Raw genomic sequence first — 12,869 nt, 5'->3', positions numbered from 1 at the left:
CTGCCATCCCTTCACACAAAGCAATCCCAGTCCCTGTTCTCATCTGTGACACCACGATGGTGGAACGAGCTACCGCACGCCATCAGAGCAGGGGCGTCCCTCTCTGACTTCAAGAAGCTCCTGGAAACTCTGCAGAGAACACTTCCTCTTATAACACCTCTAACCTCTAACATGCACTGCCTGTGCTCTTCTTCTTCTATCCCCTTACAATTATCTTGTATTGATGGCACTTTTTTGTTAACTCTTACTTCTCTCCCTGGGTATTTACCCCACTGATGCGTCTGCACAACACAAACCTGGAATATTGCACATGTAAATATCTCATGTTGTTCTTTATCTGCAAACAGTTGGATTATTTTTCCTCTATTCTTTTCTTATTCTTATACAACTTGCATTTGTTTATTCCATATTTATATATTTCTACATTTATTTATGTCAACTGTATGTTTGTCTACGTGTAGCACCTCATCACCAAAGCTAATTCCTCGTACGTGTAAAAAACTACTGGCCCATAAAGCTCTTTGTGATTCTATGTGCTATTAGCTCTTATTAGCATTATTATTGCTCTAGTATGTATTGTCAGCTGGAGATCTCGTGCAGTATTTGATGCTCTGTTGATGCTTGTATGTTGTTCCTCAAATGTACAGTAAGTCTCTTTGGATAAATGAGTAAATGTAAATGTGGAACTCAGACTGCTGAAGCCTCATATTGTCCTCAGCTGAACTTTCCAATGTCTTTCTACACAGAAGCAGGACTGTGGACTCTGTCCTCCATCACTTCCATTGAAACCCCATCAGGAAGAGATCTCTTCAGGGCCAGTGTGCACAGGAGGAACAATTCCAGCCACCAACAACTCTTTCAGTGGACATATGGGCATGACAGTGTTGTTTAGGGACAGACTGGAAAACATGTGGACCTGTCCTTTAATCCTAATCTGGCTCTGACCTTCATCATCATTCTAGGAGAACATGGACATTAGAAGGACAACTGGTCAGACTGGATTTAATGAGGACAAACATCAGCAGGGAGCAACATGAGGAGGGAGACATGAACATTTAGCTCTGATTGGCCAACACTGTTTAATACTGACAGATACTCACTGTCTGTCAGACACATGTCCTCCTTTAAAATTAACATGAGCACCCTTTGACTGGTCACTCTTAAAGGACACACAGCTGGGCTCAGGTCCAGGTCCAGGTCCAGGTCCAGGTCCAGCAGAGGGTTGTCGTCCTTTAAAATTAATATGGCGAGGATTTGACCGGTCACTGTTGAAGGACACACAGCTGGGCTCAGGTCCAGGTCCAGCAGAGTCCGGTCCCTGCTGCTGCTCTGGGCTTCAACACAACACACACAGAGCTTTGAGAGTGAATAATGATGGTGGAGTGATTTGAGTCCTGGACAGTTAGAGATCCTCATCTCACCTCTGAGCTTTGGTCTGGCTGTCATGTTCCCCACACAGAGTGCTTTTAGAGGGAGGGACTCCCTCCTCTCTGTCCTCACACTGACTCATGCTGCTCAACTCACATCCACTTTCACCTGGAGAGGAAACACAAATCATTAATCTGCACATCAGCTCAAATCCTCCTTTCCATCATTTCTCCTGGAAAAAGATCGGCTGCTCCTCCACTGATTGGCTGCTAGTTTCTGTTTCATATCAGTGGCAGCTGAATGCAGTCAGACAGCAGCGTGAGGCAGAGGAAGCTGCCATCAGCTGCTCCTCCACTGATTGGCTGCTAGTTTCTGTTTCATATCAGTGGCAGCTGAATGCAGTCAGACAGCAGCGTGAGGCAGAGGAAGCTGCCATCAGCTGCTCCTCCACTGATTGGCTGCTAGTTTCTGTTTCATATCAGTGGCAGCTGAATGCAGTCAGACAGCAGCGTGAGGCAGAGGAAGCTGCCATCAGCTGCTCCTCCACTGATTGGCTGCTAGTTTCTGTTTCATATCAGTGGCAGCTGAATGCAGTCAGACAGCAGCGTGAGGCAGAGGAAGCTGCCATCAGCTGCTCCTCCACTGATTGGCTGCTAGTTTCTGTTTCATATCAGTGGCAGCTGAATGCAGTCAGACAGCAGCGTGAGGCAGAGGAAGCTGCCATCAGCTGCTCCTCCACTGATTGGCTGCTAGTTTCTGTTTCATATCAGTGGCAGCTGAATGCAGTCAGACAGCAGCGTGAGGCAGAGGAAGCTGCCATCAGCTGCTCCTCCACTGATTGGCTGCTAGTTTCTGTTTCATATCAGTGGCAGCTGAATGCAGTCAGACAGCAGCGTGAGGCAGAGGAAGCTGCCATCAGCTGCTCCTCCACTGATTGGCTGTGGGCCTTCGCTGTTGCTGGCCCAAACCTCTGGAACAAGCTCCCCCCTGACATCTGCACTTTATCTCTCCATCTACAGAGTCCCTGTAGAAAAGGGCCCAATCCCAATGTCCCCCCTAAGCCCTAACCCTGAACTCTCACAGACTTTACTGACGTCACTTGGAAAGGGATTGAGTTTAAGAGGCTAAAAGGGCTCAAAATGCTGTAAACAGGAACAGGACAGCACTTTGCCACTTTATCACATTACCGTGACAATGCTGAAACACGTTGCACACTTTTTAAAAATGTTTTTGCCTGATTTTTAAGTCCTGCAGGCTCTTGCCCTACAGAGAGGAGATGTCAATATACATTTCAATATATTTCATATCTGTCAATAATCAATACACTATTGTTGGTGAAACAGCATCATTAAGCCAAAACTAAAATAAATAGTTGAATAAACGAAGTGTGTAATAAGGTGATTGTGTTCCTCTGACTTCATGTGTTCTATGCAGCATTTTAAGTTAAGAAAACCTTTAAGAATTCTGACATCAGCGTAGGTGTTGATGCTTGTTTGTTTACTGTTTTTTCTTCTCTTATAACGTGATATTTCTCTGGTAACCCCCGTGTTTCACATCATACCGCTATGAACTGTGGGCAATTCCCACTTACGAAAAGGGTCTAAAAAGGGCTCAAAATGTCAGAGAGAGCCCTCGCGCACTTGACCATTTGACAGTGGGACGGCCCTAAGCCCTCACGGACGTCCCGGGAACTCGCCTCAAAGTCTGAGTCTGTGAGGCTACAGGTGATTATTTCACACCAACACGGTTTAAGACTCCAATATAACAACATTACATCTTTTCCCACCTTTAAGAATAACAAAATAAATAGTAACATGAATTTGTTAAAATGTGGTTCTCTTTCCTGTAGAGAACTCTGATCACAGCTTCAGTGTTCAGCTGGTTCTCTTCTAATAAACTGCTGAGCTATGTCTTTTAGTCAGACCACAGCAGGTCAGCTGACCATGCAGACATGTGACATTTATCTACAGACAGACAATCCAACACATCTGAATAATATGACACTGAATACGGGGTGGTGAAGGCGTAGTGGGAGACCTGGGTTAGATTCCCACTGTGACACGTCCACCATTGTGTCCCTGAGCAAGACACTTGACCCCTCGTTGTCCAGAGGCGTGCGACCTCTGACATGTATAGCAATTGTAAGTCGCTTTGGATAAAAGCGTCAGCTAAATGAATAAATGTAAATGAATACAGATCTATAAAGAATCAGCTGACTGTCTTTGTGAAGAAGCTTCATTCAGTCCTGCAGGCAAATCTACTGACAGCACTCACCGACACAAACAGCTGTTCTCCAGCAGCAGTTAGTGGCTCAGACAGCGGGAGAGCAGCGGCTCGTCTCCGCCTCCTTCGTCCTGAGCTTCCAGTAAAGCTCTGAGTTTGGTGAAATGAAGCGCAGCTGAGCTAACCACAGCTCCTGTTAACCAGGAAAACAAGTCAAGCAGCTGACATTACCTTCAGCTGGAGGTCCTGGTGGAGAAAAGAAGCTGCAACAATAAAGCAATAAAGTATATCTTCTTCTTCTTCAACAGGGCGTCCAGAGAAGTGAAACTTTAAAACAGGAACCAGCCAGAGAGGCACGTGACCGTTAACCATGAATCAATCTGTTCCTGAACTGTGATGAAGTCTCTGTTTGTACAAAGACAAAGAGCTGGAGGGTGAGGACATGTTGGTTTGTAGTTAGCTTCCAGCAGAGGTCTCTTTAACTCAGAATCAGAAATACTTTAGTGACCCCCAAGAGGAAATTCTTGTGTTACAGTTGTAACCTAGTTTTTATTTTATCAAACAAAAGTGAAAAAGTGCAACAATCCTGTTCAGTGAACTTTTTTTCTAAAGAGACTAACGTCACTGATTTTAGATGATTGAAGAAATAATATTCCTCATTATACAAAGTGAAGCCATTTAGAAAAATGTGAAATCCATTCAGCGTCTCTCCTCTTTCCACGTCATTAAATAAGAACACCAACAGTGATGTGTTCAACTGTTAAAGGGACTCACAGAGAAACCAGCATGAAGACGCATATTAATACGGACACTCATACGGACTCTGTCACCAATCCTCATCACCTCATCAATACATATTGATCCTAATCAGTGTGAGTCCTGTTGGCCAAGCAAATAAATAAAGGATCATTTGCCAACAGAAATGTCCAGAGAAAACCATGCATCTCCGCTGTTGCTTTCTTGAGTCATATTATTTCATCTCATGTCGTCATGTCGTGCTCGAGATCTTTAAAATAAATGTGGAGACGTCTGGACATTGACTTTTATGGAAAATAGCACTGAAATTTGATATTTTCCTGTTTCACCCTGCATGCTTCATTATTATAGACCAGTGTTTCACTGTGTGGTGTTTGAGCTTTTTATTATGTTGCAGCTGGGTGAAGGTTCCCATGGGAAAGATGATCGTTAGAGAGGTTCCTTATCTGACTGTCCATGATAGGCCTTCATCTCAGGACAGCTGGTCCATTCCTCCCTAAGACAGCAGCGTAATATAAAGTCACCTGATTCTACACCGACTCTTTGTCTTCCACTCTGCAGACTGGCTGCACTCTGTCTGTCTGTCTGACCCTTTGCAAAGAATAAAACATTTAAAAGACGTCTGGATTGGACTCTTTATTTCAGAAGACTCACTAAAGGACATATTTCCATTACATTAGGTATCAGAAGTGGGATGGTTTGGCAAAGACGGCCGGCGACTGATCACTCTGGAGTAAAGTGTCTCAGCCTCCAGCTCATTGACTTAAGAGACGGGAGGGTCGACCGTCCACGCCCGGACCGTTGCCACTACCATCTCAAAAGAGTTGGACCTACGTTGTCCTTAAACGGTGTCTGAAATAAAGTACAAAATTACATTTGTTTTTCTTTGTTTTTTCTTAGACTTTCAGCTTAGATTGCTATTTTGATTGTACCATCTCACACGTGGATCCTTAGTTAAGAGGGCCGAGCAAAATTACTGCAGATTCTCTCCGCTGTTTTGACCGGTTGAGCAGGTCTGTGTAGAACACTGGTTTCTCCGCTGCTAACCATTTGGGGCTTCGAACAGGGCCGTGTAGAAACAAGGTATTTCTCCGCTGTTCTAACCATTTCGTGGTTTGAGCAGGGCCGTTTAGAAATACATTTTTCTCCGCCGTTTTAATTCCTCCCGGTACCAAGGCAACCGCTATGGGCGATATTACTGATTGAAAAATCTTTTTTCGCCGTTTTAACTCTGAAACCCACCGATGTTGTTGCTCCGAGTCTAAGCGGGCGGCATCTTGATTATTGTGCAATATCTGCAAGCTGCCTGCCTGCTGGCGTCTTTTTCTGCAGAGAGAAAACATGCCGCTTGAGAACATACGGTGTTTTTTGCCATTTTGTGGCCGATCCGTTGGAGATATATAGACATGCAGGGTACCAAATGAAAGGTCTGCTCAAGCCAGATCGATTGATGCCCCGCCCCCCCGATCACTGTGGGATCCGTTCTCAATCTACAGGCCTGTAAAGCATGGGTGTGCTTTTGGTGACAGGAATGTTGATGAATACTCCTGTTTTTATCAATATTGCAATGTTTTGTCATTTGGAACTGTTTTATAGATATCTACCAATCAACATTTTAAAAGTAAATATTGCCAAAATATGGACATTTGCCTGGTATATTTGAAAATGTTGTACAATAACTGTTGTGATTTAGTTTGGTAACACTTTCTATGAAGGTCATTGCTATAATGACTTATGCATATATTGATAACATGATATAATGCATACATGAGACATTATAACAATTGTTATAATCACTTACAAACATGCATTAGGCACTACATCAAAGTTCATAACATATTATGTTAATGTTTTATAACTAATAGTAATACCAGTTTATATCAATGTGCGGCAAGAATCTCCGCCCGTGTTCCATAACACATTATAACCACCGACTCTGCCTCGTTATGAATACACTTCAGTTACCATTTACAATTAGTGATATAAAATGGAATATTTAGCTTATAGTAAAGTTTTATATCATGTCTTTGTTTGCTTTAAGTGTAAATATTGATCCCTGTATAATATATTACAGGTGGACATAATACCACATGAACTAATTACCTTATAACACGTAGTTGTTTGCTTTAAGTAAAGTGACACATTTTGCGCAGGAAAACAACTTTTATTTATGTTTCTTCGCTTTATGAACAATCTGTATGAATTTTGAACATTTTGCAGTTTAGCACAAAAACACAACATACTTACATCAAGGAAACTCATTCTCAGGGTGGCGAGAGATCGCTCAAGAGAAGACCTGTTGCCGACCAACATCATGTAAGAGGCTTAGATGTTGTCACAGATGAATGGCAGCCTATGGACAGGCCCTAACAGATGCAGTGGACCATTAAAGACAACCGCTTCTCAAAACGTAGCCTAATAAAAGACATTTTAAAGTAATTGAATGGGAATACTGTTTGGGCAGTAGGAATGAGAATCTCTTGGCACCTCATGATTGTTTTTGATTATAGTTCAGAGGGCAGCGATCCATCTTGATGCATTTTTTTCTGTTTAATTTCTGGATAATTACTAAGCATTTTATTTACACATTAAAATCCAAAAGAAATGTATTTTTCAGCTACAACATTAATAACACTTACATCTCCACAATTGCTTAAAAGGACTAGTTTACATCCCTGATTTACTTTAGTAGCCTCAGCTCCTCCGTGGTCACCAGCGTCCTTCCTAGTTGTCCGACTCCTCTGGACACTGAAATATAACTTAACTATCAGGATGTACAGTTTGTGTACAGGACACCAGTTTAGCTTCAACCTGCTCTTCTCATTCCTCAAAAAGTTAGGTAGTAATGACACGCAACTAGTTAACGTTACTCTGTTACTAATTTAGCTAACGTTACTCTGCAGCCAAAACCGTGCTTTACAGACCGGGGATCTGTTAGCAAGCGCTAACCTTCACTTTTCCAGCAGGTGGGAAACAACAGACTTAAATGGACACACTGTGACCTACACTGAACATGTCTGCCTGACGGACAACTTACCAAGTAACTTTCACTGACGGTGAAAATCAAAGTTGCAGTCATATTGATGACGTGTGAAATTTTATTATAATACAACACTGGTCTCAGACCTGTTATGTGCACACCTCCGACTGTCTACTGCTAAGGAAGTCTACTGCTGCCCAAATATCCACAACACGGAGGATCCAAGTTCCTCCTGTTAGTTCACTTTGTTAATCAGAGTTACTTTAACAAGCTGTTTTTACTGCAACAAGCTAACAGCAGCTGCAACAAGACGAGCAAAGAGGCATTAAAGAGTCCAACCTGTCGGTTACATTACCTTTACACGGAGCAGAGAAGAAGCTGCGCCACACCTGCAGAGAAAATCCCACAGGTGAGCTGTTTCCTGAAATGGAGGCAGGCAGGAAGCAACAGCAGCAGATTTTCACAATAAGAGGACCGTGCTTATTCTCAGACTGCTGTGTTGTATGGAGGACCAAGTCTGCCACAAAAATGAAATATAAGAAATTTAGGCATTCATTAAATTATACACTGAGACTTTAACATGGTGAATAAATAAAGCTTAATTAGCTTATTTATTTATTTTCCTTTATCATTTTATGAATAGTTTACTAATTATTCTCTTTTAAATGTTATTATTTATAAGTTTTTATAAATATCATTTTTCCTTTGCATTTTCTACCCTACTTAATCCCACCAAAGGTATTTATTTCTGTCTCCCCCTTTTACATGTCTGCCTCATTATGGAAAGGAGGGGACGGAGTGTCAAGGAGTCAACTTCTTGCCTATTGGTTGACCAGTCAGACATCAGAGGCCGACTCTACATGCGCACACATCAACAAGCCTTGCCCCCCACAGTCACAACAGCCGGGGCTTCATTCAATGAGGTGATCATAGAACTGAAAACAACAGTAGCAGCCATGTCTTCCTTCTTCTGATCATGTTAAAACTTCTGATACCACCTTAAACCTAAATACCGTCGTAAAAACCTTAAAACTGTGGTAAAAATTCACCTTAAAAATCCCGATGTGAACTTAAAACAACTGTAACCGTTAAACCACCTTCAGACCGTGTTAAAAACCCTAGTACCACCTTAAACCCCGTGTTAAAAACCCTAGTACTACCTTAAACCCCGTGTTAAAAACCCTAGTACCGCCTTAAACCCCGTGTTAAAAACCCTAGTACCACCTTAAACCACATGATACAAACCCTAGTACCACCTTAAACCCCGTGTTAAAAAACCCTAGTACTACCTTAAACCCCGTGTTAAAAACCCTAGTACCGCCTTATACCTGTGTTATAAACCCTAGTACCACCTTAAACCACATGATACAAATCCTAGTACCACCTTAAACCCCGCGTTAAAAATCCTAGTACCATCTTAAACCCCGTGTTAAAAACCCAAATACCACCTAAAAACCTGGAAAACATTTAAAATAATTTAAAAAGCCACCTTAATGTCCTGATATCAACTTAAAACCCCATGTTAAAAACCCTAGTACCACCTTAAAAATATCACCATTAACACCATTAACTCCTTAAATCTAAATACTGCTGTAAAAACCATAAACCCCATGTTAAAAATCCTAATACCGACATCAGAGGCCGACTCTACATGCGCACACATCAACAACCCTTGCCTCCCACAGTACCAGTTTTAAACCCTGTGTTAAAAACCCTAGTACTGCCTTAAACCCCGCGTTTAAAACCACCTAAAATACCACCTAAAAACCTGAAAAACATTTAACATAATTTAAAAAGCCTCCTTAATGTCCTGATGTCCATGTTAAAAACCCTAGTACCACAAAACCCCTTTAGAAACCCAAATACTAAAATAAAGAAATATATGTCTCAGCTAGATCAATCAGGTAAAAAAGCTCATCAAGAAGGCACTGGTGGGAGTTGAACCCACAATCACCTGTTTACTAAACAGGAGTTTAAACCCACTGATCCACAGTACCTCCACATGCAGACAGTGCTCCCTGGTAAATGTATTCACCAAACCCAGCATGCTCCTCACCACTGCTGGGAGCTGGTTTCTCCTTTATTCACCCAAACTTGATTGCCAGACTATTTGTACGTCCTCACGGACACACCTTTGTCTCACAGGGGGACATCACACCTTTTAGAGTTGTTTTATTTTGATGATTTCTTTCTTACGTTCTTTCTTTGATAAAATAAAATATAATGAAGAAGTAACGTAGCTAGCCAGCTTTCATCAAGCCAGCTAGCTGGACTCACCTTACTTACTTATCTGTCCCTTGGTTCCTTGAAGGTCGGCTGTGTTGCAGTCAGACAACGGTGGAAATTCACGACGAGAAATGTACGCAAGCGATTCAGTGGGTTTGAATGTTTCTGTTGTTTTTTTTTAAAGTATTTTAGGGTTTTTGAACACAAACACACAGTTTTATCACATACCTCAGATAGCCCAAGCCAAGGTTTGAACCCACGTCTCCAGATCTCCAGTTGGCGTTTTTCACCACCGGACCATCTTCAGTACCGGTGAAGACAAGCAACCAGCGCGAGGAAGAACCTGCAGAAGATCCACCTCCATCAGTCTAGAGAGGAAACTCTGGATGATGGACTTCCTGGTCTGTTGACTTTCTAATCATTTGGTTGTCGAGCTGCATCATTTTCAAATTAAACAAGAACTCTTTGTGCTGTTGGCCCAAATGGTCCTGCGGTCAGGACTCCTGGTTCCCATCCCGATGGTTTGGGTTCAAGTCCAGGTGTGGGAGAAGATGGTGTCGTTGCTCCTTCTGTTTTTAGGATCTGAACATGTGCGCGGCGCTAACCACGCTAGCTAGTTAGTGACAGATGAAATGTGTGTTTGGTAGAATATTTCTTTGTTGTAACAGTGCTTCTTGGTACACACTGCTGTGGGATGGCATCCCATTCTTCAGCCAGCATTTGAAATCAGAAATGCTTCTTCCAGTAATGCCGTCTTCTTCTGACAGTATTTGACAGCAGTGTGTGAGCAGGCTGGTGAGCAGCATGAGGAGCTGCCAGGCTGTTGTGGCTGTGGATGCTTCTTCACACGCTGCTGACGCTCCTGTGTGTTAAATGAAGAAATATGTCTTGTTTCTTCACACTTCAATACTTCAGTCCACCCAACAGCACCAAACAAGAGTCTGCTGCAAAGAGAAGCTCTTTGGCATTGTCAGAGAAGGTTTGGCAGCTTTTTCATGGGCCCAACCCACATACTGAGCCCTGCTGCTCATCTCACAGATGCATGTTCCTTACAAATGTGGCCCCATTTAAAAGGGACACAACCAGGCTTTCCAATGGTAGAAGGTTTATTGTTCCAACAAAGAAATAATCACCCAACACAAAGTTTATTGTAGTTTGGAAAACTTGCCGTTCTGGCTTCTTGTGGTCTGTGATTATGTTCAGTGTTGGTTTGAAAGTCATGTTTTTGCAGAACTCTGGTGTTTAAAAGTTCCCTGCAGAGTGCACACTGACTACCTGGTACTGCTGGGAGTTGAACCCACAATCACCTGTTTACTAGACAGGCTCTTTTACCACTAAGCCTCCGCAGCATTCGGTTTGCGAGGAATCAAAGTCCAGCATGATCAGGGATGGTAAATGCAGCTCTAAGAGGAAACTGGAGGATCGGCTGCAGAATAACGACGTCAGAGGTGTCTGGAGGAGCCTGAATTCCATCTCTGGGTATAAAGTCACCACACCTCAACCGGAGGTGGACCATCAATGGCTGAATGACCTGAATATCTTTTTCAATAGATTTGACCAGGCATCTGCCCCTCCCTCTGTCCAGACACTCCTTACGAGCACCATCGTTGACACTTGGTTCAGAGCCTTTTCACACCTCCAGCACACTTACTCCTCCATATCCCATCCCCCAGACTACAGCTACCCTCAGCTCTGAGCACCCAACCACAGAACTGTCTCTTACCGTTAACCAGGTGAGAGGAGAGCTGAGGAGACTGAAGATGAGTTAGGCAGCAGGACCAGATGGAATCAGTCCAAGGCTCCTTCGGTCTTGTGCTGACCAGCTGTGTGAGACTCTTCACTACATGTTCAACCTGAGCTTGAAGCTGGGGCAAGTACCACAGCTGTAGGAAACATCATGTCTGGTTCCTGTGCCTAAGACACCACACCCCAAGGACATGATAAGCTACAGACCCGTGGCTCTGACGTCCCATCTGATGAAGACATTTGACTCGTTCTTGGATAGCTTTGTACCCTGGTGAAACCGTCAATGGACCCGCTGCAGTTTGCCTACCGGCCTGGCATCGGAGTGGATGACGCCCTCATCTACTTTCTCCACAGATCCCTCTCCCACCTGGAAAAAGCTGGACGCTCTGTCAGGATCATGTTTTATGGCTTATCCAGTGCTTTTAACACCATCCAGCCCACACTGCTGAGACACAAACTGGAGGATGCTGGAGTAGACCATCCCCTCTCAGCCTGGATCCTGGACTACTTCACAAGCAGACGAAAGTTTATGAGGATTAAGGACTGTCAGTCTGACACAGTGGTCTGCAGCATGGGGGTATCACAAGGAACAGTGTTGGCACCATTCCTTTTCACCCTCTACACTGCAGACTTCACCTTCAACACCTCAGACTGCTTCCTCCAGAAGTTCTCTGATGACTCTGCTGTCCTTCAGGGGGTGGACATTGAGACTGTGGACTGCCAACAGGTATCTTGGTTTTCAGGTCAACAATAAACTGGACTGTAAAGACATTGTTGTCGCCCTTTACAAGAAAGGCCAGAAGAGACTAAGGTCTTTTGGAGTGCAGGGTTCACTCCTGAGGACTTTTTATGTCTCTGTGGTGGCGTCAGCCATCTTCTTTGGTGTGGTCTGCTGGAGTAGCAGCATTCCAACGGTCGACAGGAAGAGACAAAACAACCTGATTAAAAAGGCCGCTTCTGTCCCGGGATGCTCACTTGAGCCAGTAGAGGTGGTGGGAGAGAGGAGAGTGAGAGCTAAGCTCTCATCCATGTTGGAGACCTCGTCCCACCCCCTTCATGCGTCACTAACATCACTGAGCAGCTCCTTCAGTGGCCGGCTGATACACCCACGCTGTGTGAAGGAGAGATTCAGAAGATCTTTTCTTCCTGCAGCCGTGAGACTTCATAATCAGCACTGTTAAGCAGTAAACAGTTACCACAACTCAGAGACTGAGTGGAAATCTATGCACAATGTCACTTTGCATTGTTAATATTAATATATCTGTTTTAAAGTCTCCAGGAAAAGCACGCCAACATGCATTTAGTCACTTGCAGTGTTTCATATTTGGACATTTGTTTTATAGGTGTAAAAACATTTTTTTAATTGTAGTATTGTATTTTTTTGTTGTTAGTATTATGTTAAACTCTGGGTTACTCAGTAGGTGGAATTATACATATACACTCACCTAAAGGATTATTAGGAACACCAGACTAATACTGTGTTTGACCCCCTTTCGCCTTCAGAACTGCCTTAATTCTACGTGGCATTGATTCAACAAGGTGCTGAAAGCATTCTTTAGAAATGTTGGCC

At 43.3% G+C, this 12,869-nt stretch overlaps 1 long non-coding RNA gene across 1 annotated transcript; it reads right to left on the bottom strand.

Annotated features, from left to right (window-relative positions):
• Window positions 1-1,194: 1,194 nt before the first annotated feature.
• Window positions 1,195-3,867, bottom strand: LOC123981175. The gene is made up of 3 exons (XR_006827692.1): window positions 3,823-3,867; window positions 1,422-1,536; window positions 1,195-1,334 (listed from the first exon to the last, which is right to left on the bottom strand). It is a non-coding gene; the product is annotated as an uncharacterized LOC123981175 (long non-coding RNA).
• Window positions 3,868-12,869: the final 9,002 nt, after the last annotated feature.

Source organism: Micropterus dolomieu, linkage group LG12 (genome assembly GCF_021292245.1).
Source record: "Micropterus dolomieu isolate WLL.071019.BEF.003 ecotype Adirondacks linkage group LG12, ASM2129224v1, whole genome shotgun sequence".
In the NCBI taxonomy this organism is placed as follows: Eukaryota; Metazoa; Chordata; class Actinopteri; order Centrarchiformes; family Centrarchidae; genus Micropterus; species Micropterus dolomieu.
The sequence above is the reverse complement of the archived record's forward strand: the minus strand, read 5'-3'. Positions and strand labels throughout refer to the sequence as shown.